Source organism: Lepidochelys kempii, chromosome 19, assembly GCF_965140265.1.
Source record: "Lepidochelys kempii isolate rLepKem1 chromosome 19, rLepKem1.hap2, whole genome shotgun sequence".
NCBI classification, from domain to species: Eukaryota; Metazoa; Chordata; order Testudines; family Cheloniidae; genus Lepidochelys; species Lepidochelys kempii.
The window spans coordinates 11,301,425-11,322,383 of record NC_133274.1 but is presented as its reverse complement, the minus strand read 5'-3'; the positions used below and the strand labels follow the sequence as shown (position 1 = coordinate 11,322,383).

The 20,959-nt window shown below is 43.2% G+C and overlaps 1 protein-coding gene across 5 annotated transcripts in view; it reads right to left on the bottom strand.

Moving 5' to 3' along the window:
* PHACTR4 (phosphatase and actin regulator 4) overlaps positions 1-20,959 on the bottom strand; it is a 99,853-nt gene that overhangs the window by 71,501 nt on the left and 7,393 nt on the right. Inside the window, exon 1 of one of the 5 annotated variants that reach the window (XM_073317320.1) lies at positions 3,619-3,666. The exons of the other annotated variants lie outside the window; for them this stretch is intronic. The gene's annotated coding sequence lies outside the window, so the exon portion shown is untranslated. Of the gene's footprint in view, positions 1-3,618; positions 3,667-20,959 lie in introns of those variants that run through there. 5 annotated transcript variants of the gene reach the window in all.

Sequence of the window (20,959 nt, the reverse complement as noted above, 5' to 3'; positions counted from 1 at the left end):
CACCAAGTACCATGGGTGCATTTTATATACAATACATATACCAAGACCAACTTCAGAACATGGGTTGATGTGTAATTCCTGGGTGTGACATCACATTTGCGAGTTCTGAGACTGAAACAGACAATGCTGCCAAAGACTTTTTCTAGGCCTTGTCTACACTGGCAAGTTGTTCAGGAGTAAGGTCGGGTGTGAATTTAAAGTGCTAGGGCTATTGCAGAACAGGAGTATCCACACACAGGGTGCTATTCCAGAATAGCTATGCTGGTAAATTTCCCCTTGTCGACAAGCCCCTAGATTGGGAGTTAAAGATGAGAGATTAGATCATGTTTGCTAGCTTGTTCTAATTAAAAACCTTCCAAAATGCTAGTCAAGCCAAGGCAAGCTGTACTTCAGTGTGCGCTAAACTGGTCAAGTTAAAGCCAACAGGGGCCTAGGCTTTAACTTGACCAGTTTAGCACACTAACATACAATTTGCCTTCACTTGACTAGCATTTTTGAATACGTTAGATGGAGCTACCTAACAAACAATACAACTTTAAATCCTTGTTCAGAGAAAGCCAAAGTTACCGAGACCAACTGAAGGAGGAAACATTGAACAGACAGCATGACAGACCTCAGCACATATGCCCAATTACACACACTTTTTTCTACAAAAGCCATGAGGTAGTTGTAACACTGCACCCCATATTCTTCTGATATGGTTACAGCATAATAATGATGCATTTTATGCAAGCCGGGTCATGTGAGGGGTCATTGGAAATGTTATGATTTGCTGAATATGATTTGTATGCATGCATCATTTTTGTACCTGAAATTATGAATATTTACTGTGTATCTGTACTCCAAATGAAGTTACACCTGGGTAACACCCACTAGACAAGATGTTTTCAGCCTAGACAGTGGCTGGGGAAGAGCCTATTCAGGGCAATGGGCCATTAGGAAAAACAATAGGCCTTAGGAGAAGCTTATCCCCAACTTGGTGAGCCTTCCTGAGAACACTACAGACTGCCTGTAAGTAATGGCTGTTATGACTCTACAATGACATGTGACCAGACCACATGTCTCTGGACTCCATCTTGGGATGTCAGTGTTCTTCCACAAACTGGTCAGGGAACCAAGCTTGGAAACAAAGGGATCCCACCATATGCTAAAGCTATATAATGCAGGAAGTGACATCATCTGGGGTTCTTCACTCCCCACACAAGAAGACTCCTGGAAACACCTGAGGAACAAAGATTGAACTGGAGGAAGTGCGGGACGCAGGCTAAAGGGATTTCTAGCCTGTGTATGAAACACCTGGGGATTCCAAGCTGCAAAGCAAGTGTAGCTTGTATCTTAAGAATCTACAAGTCTGCCTGTATCAGTTAAGGTGAGAATCTGCTATTCATATCCAGTCTATAACTAACTGTATTATTTTGTTTTCAGCCAGACTAAGTGAAACGGAGAGGGGCTGTCAGAGAATCAACCTTTTCATTTGCTTTCATCTACTTTTGAATATAGCACTGGGCCCCATGACAAGCTTTACTAGTCCAGAGGAGCTTTTAGCCTTTGAAACAGCAAAGGCCACTTTCACAACTCCCCAGGAGACCAAAGGCTGCACCTCATTAGCAAAATATCAGCTTTTAATGGACACACACTTTTGAAATGGTAGAAACGGCCACAATATTGACTTACCCATGTATCTGCCTTGGTATATGAGAAGAGATGGCTTGTTTGGATTCACCAGAAAGGAAAACCTTCAGCTTACCACCGAACCCAGCCTTCAATTACATGGGGAGCAGCCACAGGAAGCATTTTTGATTGAGAGTTGCATGTATCCTTTGGGCTACGTACCGTTCACTCGTGCACTAGTTCACTCAAAGCGTACACAGTAAGAGGGCTGCAAATTTACTCACCGCTCTAGCCTCAGTTCTGTGGCTTCCATGTTTGTCAAACTCTCAGTGAAAACAGAGGGGGTAAGTGCATGTTCTAGCACTGTGGTAATGCCGCCAGAGTTATGAGTGGAAAGGAAACTTCATTTGAAACCACGGTTTCCAGACTGAAACTGTTCCATTCTTATTTTCAAGCAACGTGACGGTGGATTGTTTCGCCTTTTCGTTTTTTGTTTTTGTTTTTTTTTTAAATGTGTTCAGCCATTTGAGTCACCAGAGCATTAAGAGTAAGTTGTCTCTCTCCTGCACCCGCTCAGTGCATCTCAGATCATGCAGAACGGAAAGCCTGCAGATCTGGTAGTGAAGGGCAGAGAAGCATGCTGCTCCTTTAAGACCCTAGCCGTGCGACTGATTTTTGTTGAGCATTAACATAGTTGACTCCAGGGAGTTCATGTCCAGATACACTATGGATAATAAATGAGTGGTACTGCACCGAAGAATATCCTGACGTGTACTGCACCATGTGAAATGAACCCACAATTCTCTGCCTCTGGCACCAGCAGCTCAGGCAAAATTGGATGCTACCAAGCTAGCCATAGCTGTACAGCATGAGAAGCCAACACGGCCATGCCAAGAAAAGAGCTACTGTGTGGAAAAACTGAGCCCCATGTAACCACATCAGAAAAGCACAGAAGACCCTGGTTACACTTAACAGGGTTCTATTCCTAGTGTATTCCTGTCGGTCTTGGCTACCTCTCTTCTTGAGCGACAAAGTATTGAGACCAGAAGAGAATCCAGAGATGGCTGCCATGCTGAGGAGAACACCAAGCTCATGGGAAAGCTTGCACCACACCAAATCTGTGGCTCACCTGAACCCCAAGGCACTCCAGAAGAGTTAAGAGCTCCTTAAATTGGGGGCTGGACCAGTTACTGTTGGGTGTGCACTTGAAACCGAACCTTCAAGGCAGCCACTTGTGCTTTATCTGGAGTATTAAGAGATTTACCCATTCATTCCATTATTGTGTGCATGACTTCACTCTGGGATGTATAAATCCCAGAGCACACAATCTGATAAGACCCCATGATCTAATGGTTACCCACTCAAGTACGTACAATGGCACCTTTAACTGAATTTCATGTTGAAAACAACAAAGGGCCCTCATTTTCTGAAGAGAAGAAAATTCAGACACAAATAAATTGATCAATGCAGTTACAGTTGTGAATTTGAAACGTACAAAGTCAAAATTCCTCAAGTGAGCTCAGCTATTCCACATAAATCCGTGGTTTAGCAGTAGCCACCCAGGAACCAACTATCAGGGCCTGTGGGAACATTCATTTTTAATAATTAACTTTGGTGCTTGGAAATTGCCGATAGTTTTGTCACATTAACACAGAATCCTATGCAAAAACAAACCCTGGGTGCAAGCCAGAGCATGTTAGGCAGGGCCATCCCTAGACATTTTGGTGCCCTACGCAGCCCCCATCCCACAGGGGGAGGGAGAGGCTGGCCCCAGGCCTCCGCGAGGGGGCAGGAAGGAAATTGCCCCCCCAGCACGAACCAGTGGAGCAGATTGGGGCCTGGTCGCTTCACTTCCTGCTGCCCGGTGATTGCAGGGCAGGCCCGACCCTGCACTCATGGGGCAGCAGGAAGTGGAGTGACCCAGCCCAGCCTGCTCCACTCTACTCCCCTGACTCCCAGCCTTGGGGGGCAGAGGGGAACTGGGGGAACTTGGGGGACAGCACTCACCGGCGGCACAGCTGGGAGCCAGCGGAGCGGAGTAGGCTGGTGCCGGGTCGCTCCACTGCCCACCGCCCCGTGGGTGCGGGGCGCGCTCAACCTCTGCTGCAGTCCCCCAGGGGAAGGTGTAGTTCGGCATGGCTGGGGCGAAACAGGGGTGGGAAGAGGCAGTGCAGGGGCAGAGCAGGGGCAGGAGCTTTGGGGAAGAGGTGGAGCAGGGGCAGCTTTCCTGGCCCCAGGGGATCGGGCTGGCCGCTGGAGCAGCATGCAGCTGCGTAGGGCACCAGAAAATTTGGGGCAATTTGGTGCCCCAAATTTCCTGGTGCCCTACGCAGCTGCGTAGTTTGCGTATGTGTAAGGATGGCCCTGATGTTAGGGTTTAAACCTCACTAGTAAAGCAGAGCTCCAGAACCAAGCTTGGTCAGTCAGTTGTAGTTCTAGCATTCTCCTCACATTACATCACAATAAACTTACAGACAAGAGCAATTAGAGTCAAGTGCTTTAACAATGTCAAAATAGTGCCACACACACTTAGGACTTGTCTACACTTGAAACACTACAGTGGGACAGCTGCTGCTGCGTCGCTGTAGCACATCAGCGTACACACTACCCACACTGATGGGAGAACACCTCCTGTTGGCATAGGTAATCCACCTCCGCAGAGACAGTAGCTCGGTCATTGGAACAATTCTTCCATCGATAGTGCTGTCTACACAGGGACTTAGGTCAGCTTAACTACCTCGCTCATTGGTGTGAAAAATCTACACCCCTGAGCGACGTAGCTGGGTAAAGCTAATTTTCTAGTGTAGACCAGCCCTCAGTTGTACTTGTGTGCTTCAACCCTTGTGTTAAATAGTATCATCTGCATAAACTGGGATGAGTAGAGAAAGAGTATGGATGGAGATCAACACCCTCAGAGTTTAACAAGATTTCGGGTCTGACTACACTCCATTCCAGGGGTTTGACTGTGCACCAGCAGACACATCCAAGCCAGCTTTGATCTAACTAGATCAAAGTGAGCTCAAGTAACAACAGCAGTGAAGTCGTGGCAGCATGGACATCAGCCCAGGCTCAGAGTTCCACCTTGATTATCATACACATGGTAAGGAGAGCGATCACTTTAGATAAGCTACTACCAGCAGGAGAGTGGGGTGGGGGGAGAGAAAACCTTTTGTAGTGGTAAACACCCATTTTTTCATGCTTTGTGTGTATAAAAAGATCTTCTATACTTTCCACAGTATGCATCCGATGAAGTGAGCTGTAGCGCATGAAAGCTTATGCTCAAATAAATTGGTTAGTCTCTAAGGTGCCACAAGTCCTCCTTTTCCTTTTGCGAATACAGACTAACATGGCTGTTACTCTGAAAGTTATTTAACTGTTGAGTAAGTAAATTCATTTTGAATAAGTGAAAGCAGGTAGCAGTCCTGCAGAAATTAAGCCCTGTTTTTCACCACCTCCTTGTTTACTTTTTAGAAGAGGAGGCAACAGATGGTAAAAGAGAAGGGGAGCGAATATTCCTTGGAGTGCTGCATGAGCCAGTTTTTAAAGAGAGATTTACTGTTTGCTGCAGTGACATTTTATATGACTCATACTCACCTTCTATTTTGGTGCTCTACATTAGATGCTTTAGTGATGTCCACAAAAAGCTACACAATTGACTGGGTGACAATTCTAGACACTCCATCCCCCATGCCCTGAACATCATGTTCTACGAGGGGACAGAGCTGTGACTACCTGATTTTGATGGCAGGCACAACTGCAGGCACTACTTGCAGTGCGACTTGACAACAGGCAGACAAGGGCTCAGACTCTCCAACCAATTTGAATAAACTCTGCTAGTCAAGCAGACAGCTAATCTGTCATCTCCATCTCATTTGCTCCCACACCATTTAGCCACCAAGTGCACTGCAATTTCTCACTCCCACACACCAACTCAGATTGCCCTCCCCCAAAGAGTACAGATGTCAGGATAAAATGTCCTGACTTTCACAGCACACATGAGCCCCTGATGGCTTTCTATGGAGAACTCAGAGCATGGATTAGCACACAATATTTAGATGTAGTATCTCTTATAATGAGGGATGGAAGCTGGATCAAGTCTGGGCCTTGAAGGAGTTATTTTCTTCATGAATCCCCTGTACAAATTCTCTAATCTCACAGCAACCTTTTAAATTAGGTATTTATTTCCCCATTTTACAAAAGGTGAAATTGAGGTACAACAGATCTTAAGTAACTTGCTCAAGGTCACAGGAGTCCAATGACAGACAGCATTAGGGTTTGTCTATACATAGAACTATTCCCAAATACCTTTGTATGTGAACGCTCTATTCTGGCATAAGCATGCCTGTTTCTTGTTTAGTTTAACCCACCGAGGCAACTGGCCTCAACACTATACCCCACACACGTGGTTGAGCTCTCCTAGCTACACTAAAAACTACAGTGCCTATCTATATCCATGAGTAATTTACAGTCAGTTAGCTAACACACATTCACTGTTGATGTAAAAACACACTTTAGCCCCAGTCTGTGCTAGTCTTAAAAAAAAAAAACAGGCTACAAACATAAATTAACATGCCCCCCAACAAGAGACAGTTTTGCCTCATAGCAAACACCCGGTTTGCCTGTTCCATGCCTGCATCACAGATATTCCTTCAGCATAAAACCAACTGTGAACAAGTTTACTACTTAAAACAAAACTGAGGGAAGGGACTGTAGGACAGAACCAAAATACAAAGTGGCCTGGAGGAATTATAGCAGCAGGAAGCAGGTTCAGAGGGAAGGGACTGTAGGACAGAACCAAAATACAAAGTGCCCTGGAGGAATTATAGCAGCAGGAAGCAGGTTCAGTGCCAATAGACAGATGAGGGCAAGCCAGATAAGTACAGACCAGGGAAGCCCTACTTCATTTATTGGGTAAATGCATTCAAAAAGTCATTTAAAACAGAGTTGTAACTTACATTTCCTTGAGGATGATTTACCTCTAGTTGTCCCAGAGAAGGTATGGGCTTGGTGTGGAGATGGGTGCCCAGGTGAGGATTTCTATCTTAAAGGGGCACCCTATGAAAAACTGTAAACACCCATGAAAGCTTATGCTCCAATATGTCTGCTAGTCTATAAGGTGCCACAAGACTCTTTGCCACTGTAAACACCACAGATATTAATCCCGTATCAGCAGATCCTGCCAGCTTCCTCATTCACTCCTTGCTTGTAGCCAGCGAATTCAATAGTTCATTGTAATGCCATGTTTTTTAGATCCTCTTTGTCTTACAATGAGGCAGTTTTGATCCAGTAGATAAGGCACCAGAATAAGAGTCAGGATCAGGACTCTGGTAAAATGGAGACAGTGCTTACCCACCTTTGTAAGGAGTTTTGAGATCTTTGAATGGAAAGTGCAATAAAAGTACTGTTAAATATATGCGAGAATGCAAATACTTGAAAGTAATCTGGAAGAAACACTTTCTAAGGACTTGTCTGCAATTACAGCAGTGCAGCTCACTACCGTAGCACTTAGTGAAGGCGCTACCTACAGTGACTAGAGCATTTCTCCCATCGACGAAGCACTGTCTACAACAGGGGTTAGGTCGGTATAACTATATTGCTCAGGGATGTGGATTTTCCATTCAGACCAACATAAACTGGTAGTCTAGACCAAGCCTCAGAAATTCCTACCACACCCTATCTTTTTAATTTCTTCCTGATAGGATCTGGTGATTCCTCTGGGTGCCTCAAGGCCTAATGAGAGAGGAATTCTAATTCCACCAGTCCTACCATCTCCCCTGTGATTCATTCCAATTTGATGAGATTGCCAGTGTCAAGAATCCATCTATGACCTGGACTGAACTAATTAAGCACAATATACTGAAATATGTGCAATAAAAAGCCACTGAAGTGAAGAGCCAGGCTTAATTAGACAGCATCTCCAAATCCCAGTTCTACAGCCAAAGCTGACAGGTGGACGAGATGGACGCCCACTGCACAGAAACCCTGTTTCACTTCCAGCAAAGCATTTCTACATCAGGGCATAGAGATAGAAAGTATACCTGCCCGATCCTGTCTACACTAGCAAAACTGCTTTGTTAAGGAATCATTTTAGAACACAGTAATTCTCCACCCATAACACCACATCTTAGACTTGCATGTAGGCAGATCAAACAATATTATAATTTTACTAATCATCCAATCTTTATCATGGTTATAATGCAGCCCCGAACGGTAACTTGGGCCCATGCACTCTGCCAAGACCGTACTGTTATAACTAGACTGAGGGGAACGTGGTGCTATAATATGATCCAAACCCCCACCACTGCACAGCAACTCTTACTCAGGCTCTGGCTAGATTCCATTGGTGCGACGTAGTGTGCAATGACTACACGGCATTGGTGCTGCTGAGCCACTCGCACCCTACGCCGATGGGCGCAAGCTCTCCCATTGGTTTAATTATTCCAGCCTCTAAGAACGGTAGCTACGTCAGCAGGAGAAGCTCTCCCACCGACAGTGCAGCTTTTAGGTCTCTGTAATTTAGGTCACGCGGGGGTGGCTTAGTCACACCCCTGAGAGATAGAACTTATACCAACATAAGCTGCAGTGGGACGTAGCCTCAGCAACCATCCATGAACATGCAGCAGGCTACTCACCTACAGCAGCTCTCCGACAATACCACCTGTGCTTAAATAGCACTTTTTGTTCGATGTTCGAAAGAATCATTCTGCTTCAGTTTCCCCATTTGTAAAATAGCGATAGACCATTTAATTGACTTGCCTAAGGTCAGAGAACACGGGTAGTCAATAGGCTGACCATGAGCCAAAACCGGACTACCATACACTTTTGAATGGCCCCCCAAATCTTTTTATTTACTACTTATTGTTATTCTTTGTTATTGTTTTCTCTGGCGTCTGGACCTTGCCTATACTTTGACCAAGAAATTTGGACCTTGACAAAACTAATTGACTACCCCAGTCACAGAACAAGTTAACAGCAGAACTAGGAACAGAATCCAAGACTCCTGTCTCTATGAATATGCTCTATCTGAAAGGCCAATCCGCCTCCTACAGAACTTGACTATATCTACTGCAGAGAACAATTCAATGGGCAGAGAAAGGATTACAACTTGACTCCTCCCCCCCGCCCCCCCCCCCGCCCATCGAACTCTAGGAAAAGACAACTTTTCCCCCTTGTATATGCGGTCCTCCTCTAACCTGCCATAGTCTCAGCATCCCCTCAGCGAATAGTGGTCAATTTGAATATTAGTGATACATGAGCACAGGGAGCTGATCACAAAATTATTCCCCCCTCTAAAGGGCTATTAATTTTATTCTGGGTGGTCAACTGGATTCTAGTAGGAAGACTTAAGTCTTCCTATAAACATGAGGCTTTTGGTTGCCTGCTTGGAAATAACTGGCAATTTTCAGTTAAACAGCCTATAATGTTTGACACTTTAAAAAGAAAAGGCTTTTTATTCTGCAATTGCAATGCTGGGAACATTTCTTTACAGCTCACTGTTTTACATCTTCTCCATGGCAGCTCTAAAGTGAAGCAAGAGTATTCGTTTAGGAGTGACTGCTGGATTTCAGTACTTCTCCTTAGTATGCTGACAGAAACTGGGGTGTGTCTGCACTGGGTATTTTATATTCTCCCACCATTGCACTTCCACCAGTGGTAGCACTAGTGTAGATCAGCTGCGAGCATTTATACATCAGCTCCCCCTTGACTTGCTCTGAGCAAGATTAGATGGTGGTAAGGCATCTAAGTTCTGCCGACACTAGCAGTATACCAGGCCTACACAAGAGGTAGCTGGATAGTGGTAGAACTTAAAAAGGCTAATCCTGGGGAAAATCCTGGACCGTTATCTCCCAAGGGAACTACACGGTATAAGTCACTTTCATGCTCCTCTTCTCCTCCCCATCAGCAGTTACCACAGAGCATCCTCCTCCTCAGTGGAGGGCATCAGATCTGCAATACTTTTTCCCCAGTGGCCAGGTAAATAACTTTCCCAAAAGCTAAGGTGGATCAGGCAATATCTTTTATTGGACCAACTTCTGTTGGTGAGAGAGACAAGCTGGAATGGTCTTTAATCTTGTACCCTAACTTGGAGTCTATTTTCCTCCTAGAGTCTCCTTCTGCAGCATAATCCTAAAGGAAGAAGTGTAGGTCCAGATACTGTATAGCAGAAAGCTGCAAGATTTGAATACACAAAGGGAACACTTAGCCACCAGATGCATTTTTGATTATTCAAACTGAGAAACTTGCTGCTGCGTCTGCCAAGACAGGGAAACCATTTCAATAGGTAATCAAAATGTCATGCTTCATAGTATAATCTGATCACCACAGCCACCAGGAAGAATAAATTCTCCTTCTTCACTCCTGCCTGGGGTCCCTATTTCCACAACTGCAAATCTGACCCCAGGCATCAGAGTACTGGCTATTGCCAGAGGCTGATCCTGGATTTACGCATCAAATTAACTGTTGTGAAGAGCTAAAGCTGAAATTGGGGAAAGCAGGAAATCCAACAGTCCCCTGTAAAGGTTACAGAAGCATATTAGCCACAGTTGGGAGCAGCTCATGTCCAGCTACAGGTTCTACATATTTAAGTACTTACGTGCTCCCATCAATTTACTCCGAGAATAGTCAAGGAGGAAATGTGCAAGTGTAAGATTTTGCAGCTAATGTTTTTCCAACAGCAGGTGCTTTCAATCCAGCCAAACGTATCACAAATTTTGAACAATCTACACAGAGCAGCTTCCTACCATCACCAATCAAAAGAGTTTCCATTAATTTCCTTACTTTAAGCTCTCTATGCTTCTCCATTTGCAAAGTAGTTTATGTCCCTTGTAAGATCAAGAAAAATTTGCCAGCCCAAGCACAAAAGACTTTTCCCATGCCAATTCATAATGATATTTTACTCGCCCGTCAAAATATCACTACTCACCTTGGGTGAGTGGGCGAGTAAAAGTTTGCAAAGCAATCTTATCACTTTCAGCACACAACCTGAAATCTAACCACGTTGCTAAGACACCATCTGTGCTGAATTCGCACAATGTTTGAACAATACTCTGCTGGAAAGGTGCAAACATGATTTCCCTGGCCGGTATAAATAGGGTCAAATGGTGAGTTACAATATGGCTCACTGAAGTTCAGCCCTATTGATACTAGCCAACAAAAGTGTTCGCCTCTTTCTATCATGAAATATTTTTCCAAACAGATCTGGCGAGCACATTTGGAATTGAGCATAGATGGGGCCCACTAAATATCATTCCTTTTTAAATAAAAAGAAAAGGAGTACTTGTGGCACCTTAGAGACTAACCCATTTATTTGAGCATGAGCTTTCGTGAGCTACAGCTCACTGCAGTTTCCACGGCATGCATCTGATGAAGTGAGCTGTAGCTCACGAAAGCTCATGCTCAAATAAATGGGTTAGTCTCTAAGGTGCCACAAGTACTCCTTTTCTTTTTGCGAATACAGACTAACACGGCTGTTACTCTGAAATCTGATTCCTTTTTAAATGAAGTTTTCAGGGTCTGCAAATAAAAATGCAGACAGTCTGGTCTAAATTATTATGGTCTGAAAACAAGGACAATGCTCTATTTGTCACTCAGAGTAACAACAGGAAATTGAAGTAATCCAGGGCCTATGTATTACCTTCAAAAATTTGTTAGATTCACCCTACCAAAAAGCAAAGGACCGATTGGAAGTGGGAGGGCAGTGGGAATACACATGGGGTGAGCGTATGGGGGGAAAAACCAGTCTGTGTACCATTGTAAGAGACAACAACCAATGTACCTTTCTAAAACACGTTCAGGAGCCCTCATGCCAATTGCTAAAAGAAAGCGTGATAAACCAGTTATACAGTTAGTAGCCAGGGACAGTAGCTTTGTTTCCAAGAGAATATGACTGCAGCTCAGAGACAAAGGATGTAAGGGATGAATGGAAAGAGGACCTCAGGGTAACTCTACACTGCAATAAAAGCCCTGCAACAATGAATCTAAGAGCCTGAGCCATTGACTTGGGTTTGTGAGAATCAGGCTACAGGGCTAAAAATAGCAATAAAAGCATTGGGGGTCAGGCTGGAACCGGCTTAGCTGGTGCTTCTCTTTGGGCTTGTCGACACTTACAGAGATGCAGCAGTACAGCTCTCCCACCGGCTTAATAACTCCACCTCTGCGAGAGGCAGTAGCTATGTCACTGAGAGAAGCTCTCCCACCAACACAGTGCTGTCTAAATGGGGAGTTAAGGTTGGTATAACTACATTGCTCAGGGGTGTGGATTCTTCACACCCCTGAGCAACATAGTTATATTGAAGAACGTACGTAGTGTAGACCAAGCCTAAGCCTCTGAAACGGCAGAGGATTACAATGTGAACCAGACACCAGCTTTACTCTCTTTTTTTAAATACACATGTGCGTGAACTATTGCTCATTAAAAATGAGAAACTATTAGAATTGGATATAGCCAGGCAGAATGCTGCATACAGACTTCTTACAGACAAGCCCCCGCCCTTACTACCACAGGCTCTCTTGAGTAGAGTCAGTCAAAAGCATTGCATTATGTATTGCTTTTGGGATATGTGCGGTCAGTGAATCCACCCACTCAAACGATGCAACCGATGAAGTGAGCTGTAGCTCACGAAAGCTTATGCTCAAATAAATTGGTTAGTCTAAGGTGCCACAAGTACTCCTTTTCCTTTTGCGAATGTTGTAAGTGTAAGTTCAGTAATATTTAGCAAGTGCCACTCCATCAAAGCTCTTGGGGAGACATGCAGACATTTAAAAACCACAACTCTAGTGATTAGCTGGGTTGAAGATGAATCATGGTGAAGAGCTCAAGACTGAATCCTCCTGGCAGTGTCTTATGCAAACATCCAATCCACAGATTTATATTTAACTAGCCCACATTACTAGGGGCAAACCACATGCACAGAATATCAGTCTGGATTTTTCTTATTCCCCCAAAAACCTGCACTTAGGTTTGTTTTTTTAAAAGCTTTCTAGCCATTCAGGTTCAGAAGGGACTTCAGAATATACCTAGCCTGGTGCTCTGATGTCTGTAGACAGGCAGACAGAAACAATGGTCATGCTCTCCCCCACCACAACCTCTCACTTCACAGAGGTGTTGTTGCTGAAGTAAAATTTAATCTAGCATTCAACTGCTAACATTGTTAACCATTTCAGAATGGGTCCCTGATCAAAAACATTCAACCCCCTTCTCCCCAAAATGACTGAAAGCCCTGGGATACCACAGTAATGGACATGGCATAATAATATCAGGAATGCACCATGATTTTGATAGGGCATTGCTCAGAAATAAGGCTGCAGGTTTTGAATCTGCAAACAGAATGTTTCAGTCAACTGATTATCTCGATTACTCCGATACACTCGTTACTGTAATTAAAAATTAGGGTTCGAGTGGTCATCTAAGAAATACTTGACTTCAGAATGTAGTTTGCGGTCCCTGACACTTGATCCAGCAACAGATGGTTTTTAAGTATCCCTTGAGATTTACAATGATAAAATATAAATAAGGGGCCAAGTAAATTAGACAAAAGCTGGGAAAAATTGTGATTCATGGAAAATCTCTCAGGATTAGCCAAAAGCCTCCTGATATACTTCTACTATGTTTGCCAATCTTACACTGGTATAAGGAATACTACTCTATAGTCTCTAGAGCAGTGCTTCTCAAGCTATCGGATGTGGGGGACCAGCAATTTCTTTTCCCCCCAATGTGCACGCAGACTGGCAGCCAATGGCTCATCCGCGGACCACTACTTTGAATAGCGCTGCTCTAGAGCAGTGATGGGCAACCCGCAGCCCGTCAGGGTAATCCGCTGACAGGCCACAAGACAGTTTGTTTACGTTAACCATCCGCAGGCACGGCCACCTGCAGCTCCCAGTGGCCACGGTTCACCGTTCCCGGCCAATGGGAGCTGCGGGAAGCGGGGGCCCGCAGGCGGCCCACCACTGCTCTCGAGTTTACTCGACTATAAAGTGCCATGCACACTAATAGCACTACATACATTTTCCAAGGAACTAGCTCATGCTAATTAGTGGGAAAGTTAGAAATTTCTTGCAGCTCTAGGAGGTGGGGCCTTGATGGAAGGGGTGGAGTATCCCCTGGCAGATTAGAAACTCAGCACCTATGTCCCGGGCCCCGCACCACCCCCGCCCCCCCCCCCAGGACAGCCCTGCTCAGAAGTGTGAAAAATCCACACCCCTGAGCAATGTAGTTATACTGACCTAACCCCTGGGGTAGACAGCACTATATCGATGGGAAAGCTTCTCCAGCAACATCGCTACCATCTCTTGGGGAGAAAAGCAGTGCAACTACACCACTGCAGCTTTCTAAGCTTCCTTTTTTCTGCCCTTCGATATTTACATCATGAATGCGGGAAAGTTTTTGAAACCTATCCTTTACAAACGTGACTCTGATCAACACCACAGACTAAGCATCTATAAATAGGCCATAAAATACTCAAAAAACATTGCAATGAACTGGCAGGGAACTCCACCCTCTTGTTAAAGGTTTTGCTGCTATAGAAACTGTGATTAAACATGCAATACCATGCATCAGCTACCTGAAACAGAGGTGCGCCTCCGTGAACAAGGAAGGGCCTGAGAGTGACTGAACAATATTTCATGCGTATCAGATCTTAACTCAAATGTTCCCCCGTACAAGCTCTGCCAAGAAACTAGTCTTGCTCTCGTACGGCAGAGTTGTAGGGGAACTCTCTTGCAGAAAAGCAATGGAGTTTAGCACCTTAATTCGTTTTTAAGATCTAACAAACAACCCAGGAACAGGTGCGCCCAAAGTCACATGCACCCACTACAATAATGCAGGAAGGGTAAACAGGAGTAAATTTCTGTTTGCAAGCACAGCCAACTGGATTGCTAGAATCTATATGGCACTCTCTCAAACCACCTGTTCTGCCGCCTAGCAGCAGCCAGCACACAGACACCATTATATTGATGGCAAACTAGGAGATCTAGATTGTTACAGAAACACCACTGCTAGCACCAAGTGTCAACAGATCACAATTTCTCTTCCCTACTTAATTCAGGCCATGTCTACACTAGGAAGTTTTGCTGTCAGAATCTTTACCGACACTTAGCTGCCAACATTACTATGTTGGTACAGCACACGCACACTTGGCTGCTTTTTCCAGTGCCATGCATCCTCACCATGAAAAGCTGTGTCAGCAAAAGACACTGCTCTCTGTTGGTTGGCATTCCAGCATACCCCACACCATGTGCAAAACTGCCTTGAGGGACACCACCACTCTACTATAGGCAAGTCTTGTAATGATATCTTGACCGATATTTCAATCAAGTTGCCTTCAGAGAGCACAACACATTTACAAAAAAGGTTATTTTTGTTTCTGTGGCCTGGGAAATTAGGTTGGTATAACTGTCACTCAAGATTGTGAAATGCCTACACCTCTGAAAGCCACAGTTAAACCAACATAACCCCTGGTACAGACAGCAATAGGTTGACAGGCGAATTCTCCTGTAGACTGAACTACCACCTCTCGGAGAAGTGGAGTCCGTATGCTAATGGGAGAACCCCTCCCCATCAGCGTAGGTAGTATCTTCCCAAAAGTGGTGCAGCTGCATCACTGTTGCATTGTAAGTGTTGACAAGCCCTCAAGTCACATTAAAAAAAAGAGCAGTCACTCAATAACTTACAAGAGGCTGCTGCAATAGAGTCCAGTCTGACTTTAGTGACCATCTGCAATCAAATGTGTCTGCTAGTTAATAATTTGCACAACTGCAAACTTTAGAAACAGAAATTATAAATTAAACGGACTGATTTCCAATACCTGGTACTAATTATGCTTTCCTTTCATACACTGGAAGCCTTTCTGCAGCTATAGTTCAGCCTTGCATGGAGATTAAATTATCAATCAGAAAAAATAAAATCATACTATCAAAACATTTAAGGGTCCTTTACTGCCATGAATCACTCTATAAGAGCTTTGAGCAAAGACCCTTTTCCACCCTTTTAACTGCCAACACAGAACTGCAAACTGCCAACTTTCCAACTCCATTTTGCCATGCCATTGGGCAAAAAGATCCACAGACAAGAGCACAATACACTTTGGTCCAGCTGATGCTCAGCATGGACCAATCAAGCAAGGCAAAGGTTGGGGAGGCACTCACCAAAACTTGCCAGAACAGCAAAGTGGGCTTTAAAAAAGGTTTAATTTTTCCAGAGACCAATGCTCTCAAATCAGAATAAATCCTTCAACTGAGATCATCCACAATTCATTTACTAGTTAGAAATGTTAACATATCCAGTTTTTATGCCAGAATCTTTGTTCTCTCTACCTATGTTCCTCTTAAATGTTTCAATTTGAGGGGCGGTGAAAGAGGAAATTTCTCTGCAGTTTCTTTTTCTTTTCACACGGAGATGTTAAGATTGTTCAATAGAAGTCTCACTTTGCAAGAATGTCATTAAGTAATGAAAACCTAATGGTAAACATGTTCCCATCACAGTATGTCTCAAACAGAAAGCCTCCCCACAGCAGAGATTGAAACTATTAAATGAAGAAATGTATCACGACACAGAAAGGATGACCCAAGGGAAGCAGAAAAACCAAGAATGAAACCTGACCAAATATTCAAACTGGAGAATATGAAGAAATATTTTAGAACTAAATACACGGTTATTTCACATTTCACAGGGATTAAGACTTAGAATATTAATCACTGACATTATAAAAGCCCATGATACATGAGAGGCAGCTACTCTCTTATTAAGACAGACAGGACAAGAGAGGAAACAAAGGCATGGAGTAAAGTGACTTGCCTCATGTCACAGGGTACGTCGGTATCAGAACGATTAATAGAACGGAAGCCTAATGGATCCTACAGCATTCTTTTACTTTACTTTCCAAATCTGTGATGTGTTTGCAAAGATTATTTCCTTCCTTATGACAAGTGATAAGTCACACTCAGCATAGATCTGTCAAAAACAAATTGTGTCAAACCAACCTGATAGCTTTCTTTGACACGGTAACAAGGCGGGGGGGAGGGAGGAAGAGAAGCGGTAGACATGGTATATCTTGACTTTAGTAAAGCTTTTGATACTGTCTTGCATGACCTTCTCACAAACAAACTAGGGAAATGCAACCTAGATGGAGCTACTATAAGGTGGGAGCAAAACTGGCTGGAAAAGGGTTCCCAGAGAGTAGTTATCAATGGTTCACGGTCATGCTGAAAGGACATAACGAGTGGGGTCCCGCAGGAATCAGTTCTGGGTCTGGTTCTGTTCAATATCCTCATCAATGATTTAGATAATGACATACAGAGTACACTTATAAAATCTGCAGACGATACCATGCTGGGAAGGATTGCAAATGCTTTGGAGGATAGGATTAAAATTCAAAATAATCTGGATAAACTGGTGAAATGGTCTGAAGTAAATAGGATGAAATTCAATAAGGACAAATGCAAAGTACTCCATTTAGGAAGGAACAATCAGTTGCACACATACAAAATGGGAAATGACTGCCTAGGAAGGAGTACTGCGGAAAGGGATCTGTGGGTCATAGCAGACCAAGAGCTAAATATGAGTCAACAGTGTAACGCTGTTGCAAAAAAAGCAAAAAAGCAAACATCATTCTGGGATGTATTAGCAGGGGTGTTGTAAGCAAGACACGACAAGTAATTCTTCTGCTCTATTCTGTGCTGATTAGGCCTCAACTGGAGTATTGTGTTCAGTTCTGGGCGCCACATTTCAGGAAGGATGTGGACAAATTGGAGAGAGTCCAGAGAAGAGCGACAAAAATGATTAAAGGTCTAGAAAACATGACCTATGAGGGAAGATTGAAAAAACTGGGTTTGTTCAGTCTGGAAAAGAGAAGACATGACAACAGTTTTCAAGTATGTAAAAGGTTGTTCCCAAGGAGGAGGAAGAAAAATGGTTTTTCTTAGCCTCTGAGATAGAACAAGAAGCAATGGGCTTAAATTGCAGCAAGGGAGGTTTAGGTTGGACATTAGGAAAAACTTCTTAACTGTCAGGGTGATTAAGCACTGGAATAAATTGCCTAGAGGTGCTATGGAATCTCCATCATTGGAGATTTTTAAGAGCAGGTTAGACAAACACCTGCTCTAGATAATACTTAGTCCTGCCACAAGTACAGAGGACTGGACTAAATGACCTCTTGAGGTCCCTTCCAGTTGTATGATTAATTTTCTATAACCAATGACTGGATTGTGCTCATAGGGTCTTTTTAGAAAGCCAACTAAATACATCACAGTGATGAAATTCACTGCTTTGTCTGTATTAGTAATTATCGAAATCCACCAGATATGTTCTGCATAAGCCCCATATTCTCCACAGGGAAGCTGGATACTTCAGTATTCCAGAATAGCTGTCAGTATTCACTGAATGCAGTACAAAAAGAGTCAGTCAGGACTGAGATATCAGACATGTACTACCAATGAATGAGCTAAATTTTCCACTTCCTCCTAATACTAGTTATCATGCATATTCAGCAAAAATAAGTAAGTACATATCAGACAGAAGTAAGAGAATAGCACTTCTAAAGTTAATGATAAATTTACTGCAGGCCATAAAGAGCAATCAGACTGAGTTAGCAAGTATGAACTTTCCCCAAAGTAAGTCTGCGAGCATTATGTGTTCTGGCCTTTGCTGCCACTCCAGCACAAAGTGCAGAAACTTAATAAAAAAGCCAGTGGCCTGAAGCCACAGCTAATTTCAAAACTCTACTGTAAAACACAGCTGCCAAGGACAACATTACATACATTGCTCATTGGGTAATTCCACACAGAAAGCCTGATATTACATGTCCAAGGCCTCAATGAACCCAGAAGAGAGTTCTGGAATCATGATTAAGCGTGCCAGCAACACTGGCTTCCTCACCATTTCGCTGGCCAATATGCCTGGGACCACACTATGCCAGAACCATGTTTGAAACATGTTTCAGCATCTTTTTAAAATATACTTCTAATATGACTGTGACAGTCTGTATCCCTATGTTCACCCTTTTTACAAAACTATAATGGATTTTGTACAAAGTATGCCTTGTGAGGTATCATCTGAAAGCTCATAATATGCTGATTATTATTGTCTTGATAAAATATGTGGGTCAACATTGCATGTGAAGTTATAAAACTCTACTGTATGACTTTGCTGAGACATGCTCCAAATTTAGAAAAGAAGGCACAAACCAGTTCCTCAGAGACAAAAGGCAAACTGGCCAAACATTTTAGCCAAGTGTCAACAAAATCAAATAGACTATCACCTGGTTAAGCGGCCATTCTTTGGAGGAAAAAGGGTGAGAGAGAAATTTACATGTTGGCAAAGAAACAGCTGGAAGTCTCCAGTCCCACAGACGTTCCGTCACCTGAACCCCAGATGGAAATGATTCTCAAAGAAAAGAGGCACAAACTCCCTAGATTATTCATCCCTTCACCTGTACACATGGCATAGACAACACTTGAAAGACAAAGGAAGCATCACCGAACTGGGGAGAGATTCTGGCTGAAAGAGTTAGCCAGTAAAACTGCTGGAACATGTGGTGAAAGACCCCCTTTTGCTTTAAATTCACTTAGCTTGTTAAGTTTGGTATTATTTTGCATTTTACCTTTTATTTCTTTGTAACCAATTCTGACATTTATGCCTCATTACTTGTAATCACTTAAAATCTATCTTCCTGTAGTTAATAAACTTGTTTTATTGTTTTATCTAATCCACTGTTTGTTTGAATTGAAGTGTTTGGGAAATTTCATTTGGAACAACAAGATTTGTGAATATCATTTTCTATTATATAAATGATGGACTTTATATAAGCCTGTATTGCCAGGAGGGGCTGGGTACTACAAGATGCACATTGCTAGGGGAAAGTCTGAGACTGGGAGTTTGCTATTGTTGCACTGCTGGTGTAATTCATGGGTGGCTGGCCACAGCACTTGTACAGTATAACTGGGAGTGATTTACAGGCTGAAGGTTGTGCGGGCAGACCAGAAGTGGTAGCTTTCACAGCGAAGCAGTGTAAAAGGCAACACAGCTGTTCCAGATTGTATCCTGGGTAATGTCACAACGATGTGATCCTGTCAACATGACCAAACAATGGGCCTGATTTTACCACCACTGTCACTGATGGGACATGTTAGAAAGAGGATTTAAACACTAATTTGGCCCACAGCCCAGGGTACATGAAGCTTAGGACACTCAGAAGAATGTGGACCCTCTCATGTATAGACAGTGAAAACTTTTCAAATAAGAAAAAAAGCTGTGTTTCTATTTCATTCAGATATTTCTTTTGGCTCTGTGCAAGAATCCCTCACAAGGAAGTGAGCCCAAAGTGACTAACAATCTCTTTCACTTCTGAATCTTTCTGTGGAACACTAGTGAGCTGTAGCTCACGAAAGCTCATGCTCTAATAAATTGGTTAGTCTCTAAGGTGCCACAAGTCCTCCTTTTCTTTTTGCGAATAGAGACTAACACGGCTGTTACTCTGAAACCTGTTAATTAAATACTGTTTACAGGAGATGAAACGTGCTAACATCTATGACAGTGAGAGACCAACCTTGTTTGCATAAGCCAGTTGGCCCCATTAAGTGTATTCCAGCAATCATCATCCTGTTATAGGTCCCAGCTGGAAATGACCGGTACATCTAAAATGCAAGGCCATTCATACTTTTGAATCCTTATACTGAAACGGTGAATAGTAATTAAGATTCTATGGCCACATCCATACTTTTGGCATAGCCATGTTAGCAGAACAGCTTTAAAAAACAAGTTAATAGTTCAGGCAAAAAATGGTTTAATACTCTACCCAGCCAGCAAAGAACAGTTCTAGCCTTGAAGAATAATTTTTCTCCAACCAGTTGTTTTACTGGTGTAACTCCACTGAAGCCATGTCTACACTAGAAAAAGTTTTCCGGTATAACTATACCAGCCAACCCTTAGCGTAACATCTACCAGCAAAACACTAACTGTACCTTTGCCAGTATAGCTTATATCGGTTTGGAGAGTAAAATAAGCTACCAGCAAAAGCACTTTGATGTCAGTATAACTGAGTCTACACTACGGCTTTTGCTGATATAGTTCTTTTTTTTTTGTTTTCTATGATCACACTTCTAACATATGGCTATACTGTACTAGCAAAGCTTTCTAGTGCAGACCTGCCTGGAGTTTAATGGAATTATTCCTGATTTATAGCAGCAGAAAATATATAAAAGGAGAGGAGAATCAGACACTAGAGGTAAAATCTGCAAATAAGCCTAAATGGATTAGGAGCCTGGGTCCCATTTCAAAAGCGACTTAGGCACTTAAGAGCCTAAGGCTTGGTCTACCCTACCAATTTATGTCAGTATAACTACATTGCTCAGG